The following is a 3,813-nucleotide window of genomic DNA, read 5'->3' as shown; positions in this document are numbered from 1 at the left end:
CCGAGAGGCAGGTCGGGGGGAATCTTACTTGGTGTTAGATGTGACTCTCTCGAAGTTCGCAGTGTGGTCATGGGGGATTTTGCGGTTAAGTTCAGGGTGCGGTCCAAAATTGATGGTTTTGACTGGGCTTTGGTGGCGGTGTACGGGGCAGCGCAGGCCGAGTTCAAACCTGATTTCCTGGCAGACCTTGTTAGAGTCTGTGGGTCTGAGCGGCTCCCAATTCTGGTTGGGGGTGATTTCAACATTATTAGAAGGCGCGATGAAAAGAATAATGACAATTTCGATGGGAGATGGTCATTTATGTTCAATACCATTATTGAAAGCTTAGATTTGAGAGAAATTGAGCTTTCAGGTAGGAAGTTCACCTGGGCTAATGCGATGCCAAATCCAACATACGAGAAGTTGGATCGGGTTCTGGCTAGTGTTGCTTGGGAACAGAAGTTTCCAGTTGTAACTGTTCAGGCTCTTTCTCGCGGGATTTCTGATCACACTCCTTTGTTGCTCGATTCTGGTGGGGCTACTTACTCGGGCAACAAAAATATTTTCTCTTTCGAGCTGGCGTGGTTTGAAAGAGAAGGATTTTTGGATCTTGTTGCCAGAGAGTGGGCCAGAGATGTAGGAGGTACAGGTGCCATTGAACGATGGCAGAACAAGATTAGGCATCTCAGAAGCTTCCTTCGTGGGTGGGCTAAACATCTAGGTGGAGTGTATAAGGTCGAGAAGGAAAGACTCCTTTAACTTATACAAACCTTAGACATAAAAGCAGAAACTATGGTTCTGTTACCCACTGAGCTTCATATTAAGCATGAGGCTGAGATGAGGCTGAAGGATTTGCTCCGTGAGGAAGAATTAAAGTGGGCATTGCGGGCAAAGGTGAGAAAAGTTGTCCAGGGGGATGCGAATAGTCAGTTCTTCCACATGATTGCCAATGGCAAGCACCGGAAGAAGAGGATCTTCCAGCTAGAGCAAGATGAGGGTACAATAGTCGGCCAGGACAACCTGAAAATCTACATTACTGAATACTATAAACGGTTGTTTGGACCACCAGAGGAGAGCTGTGTATCCCTGGATGAGTCTAGGGTTAGCGATATTCCTCAACTTACTTCTGTGGAGAATGATGTGTTAACTGCCCCTTTCTCGGAAAAGGAGGTTTTCGAGGCTATTGCCAAGATGAAAAGTAATACGGCACCGGGGCCGGATGGTTTCCCGGCTGAGTTTTACAAGAAGTGTTGGCATATTATCAAAGGGGACCTGATACCGATGTTCCATGATTTGTTCTCGGGACATTTGCAGCTGTTCCAACTTAATTTTGGAACGATAACGTTGTTGCCTAAGAAAACAGATGCCGTGAGAATTGAGCAATTTCGGCCTATCTGCCTTCTCAACGTCAGTTTCAAAATATTTACCAAGGTTGGCACGATCAGGCTTACTCAGATAGCGCACGCTGTAGTTCAACCTTCTCAAACGGCTTTCATGCCGGATAGGAACATCCTCGAAGGGGTTGTCGTCCTTCATGAAACGCTACATGAAATTCATACGAAAAAACTAGATTGGGTTATTTTCAAAGTGGATTTCGAGAAGGCCTATGATAAAGTCAAATGGCCGTTCCTCCAGCAAGCTCTACGAATGAAGGGTTTTGATGAGCGCTGGAGACATCAAGTGGAAACGTTCACGCAAAAAGGCAGTGTTGGCATTAAAGTTAATGATGACATAGGCCACTACTTCCGAACGCACAAGGGTCTGAGACAGGGCGATCCTATGTCGCCTATTTTGTTCAATATTGTGGTTGATATGTTAGCGATCCTGATTGGGAGGGCCAAAGAGGCCGGTCAGGTGGAAGGAGTGGTGCCTCATCTGGTGGATGGTGGTCTGTCCATCCTGCAATACGCTGATGATACAATCATTTTTATGGAACATGATTTGGCCAAAGCGAGGAACATGAAGCTAGTGTTATGCCTTTTCGAACAATTGTCCGGGCTGAAGATTAATTTCCATAAAAACGAGTTGTTCTGTTTTGGTCGAGCCAAAGACGAACAGGAAGCTTATACACAATTGTTTGGGTGTGAAATTGGGTCTCTACCTTTCACATATCTTGGTATTCCAATACACCATCGTAAGTTAACGAATGGTGAGTGGAAGTGCATCGAGGATAGATTTGAGAAGAAACTAAGCTGTTGGAAAGGAAAACTCATGTCTTATGGAGGCCGGTTGATTCTGATTAACTCGGTGCTCACGAGTTTACCTATGTTTCTGTTATCTTTCTTCGAGGTACCAGTGGGGGTGAGGAAAAGGCTAGACTTTTATCGTTCTCGCTTCTTTTGGCAGAGTGATGAGTCTAAGAGGAAGTACAGATTGGCCAAATGGGATATTATCTGCAGACCAAAGGACCAAGGAGGACTTGGTATTGAAAACCTTGAAGTCAAAAACAGATGCCTCCTTAGTAAGTGGCTGTTTAAGTTGTCGTCTGAGACAGAGGCAACTTGGGCGCAGATTTTACGTAGTAAATATCTGCACTCAAAGACTTTATCCCAAGTCACTCTCAGACCTATAGATTCGCCGTTCTGGAAAGGGCTCATGAGGGTTAAGGCCGCTTTCTTCAACAGAACGAGATGTATTGTTGGTAATGGAGATGATACGCGATTCTGGGAGGATATGTGGCTGGGGTGACGCGCCTTTGGCTACACAATATCCAACACTATATCGTATTGTTCAGCGTAGGGACGCTCTTGTTGCGACGGTGATGCAGTCTATTCCTCTAAACATGCAGTTTAGGAGAGTGCTTGTTGGACCTCGATGGGAAGCATGGCTTCACTTGGTCCGTAGGCTGATGGACGTTCAGCTAAATCCTCAGCCCGACCAGTTGCGTTGGAAACTAACTAAAACTGGGGTGTTCGCGCTAAAATCGATGTATATGGATACCATTAATTCATCTGTGATACCTACGACTAAGGAGGTCTGGAAAGTTAAGGTTCCTTTGAAGATTAAAGTGTTTATATGGTTTGTGCATAAACAAGTTATTCTTACAAAGGACAATCTAGTTAAGCGCAACTGGACAGGATCTACTAGGTGTAGTTTCTGTGATCGGGATGAGACTATCAAGCATTTATTTTTTTGATTGCCCGTTGGCACAAGGGTTGTGGCGCATTGTGCAAATTGCCTTTAATATTACTCCACCGAGATCGATAAACACGTTATTTGGGGCGTGGCTGTTTGGGATTGAGTCCGAAACAGCCAGACACATTCGTGTAGGAGTATGTGCGTTATTATGGGCAATTTGGAATTGCAGGAATGATTTGGTTTTTAACAGGACAACAAATATTCATTTTTTGCAGGTGTTATTCCGGGCTACGGCGCTGATCCGTACTTGGTCCTTACTCACTCCGACGGAGGCCAGGAAGCGTTTGGTTACTGGATCTGTCCGGTGGGAGACGGTAGCGCGGGATATCTTCAACCGGTTTGGATGGCGATCATGTAATAGGATAGGAGTTTAGTTTACCTATCTGCTATTTTGCCAGCCGGGCTGTGGCTTATCTCATTTCTGCCTTGCAGTCGATGCTCTATGTGAACTATAGGCTGCTTTGGTTCCTTTTTCTGTAAGACCTTTGTTCAGAACCTGTTTATTTGTTTAATAAGAGAGGCCGTATGCATCGATCTGATGCAGAGGCCGGGGAATCCCCCCTTTTCAAAAAAAAACATATAAGGCATATCCCCAAATGTTTCAAAGCTTGCAAGGATAGCACTTACATCCATTTCTGGCGTTGTCTCTATCATGTAAGTAAAGTCTGCGAAACTTACTGGAATAGAACCTGTAAG

The sequence above is a fragment of the Triticum dicoccoides genome, chromosome 6B, assembly GCF_002162155.2.
Source record: "Triticum dicoccoides isolate Atlit2015 ecotype Zavitan chromosome 6B, WEW_v2.0, whole genome shotgun sequence".
In the NCBI taxonomy this organism is placed as follows: domain Eukaryota; kingdom Viridiplantae; phylum Streptophyta; class Magnoliopsida; order Poales; family Poaceae; genus Triticum; species Triticum dicoccoides.
This window is presented reverse-complemented; position numbering follows the sequence as displayed.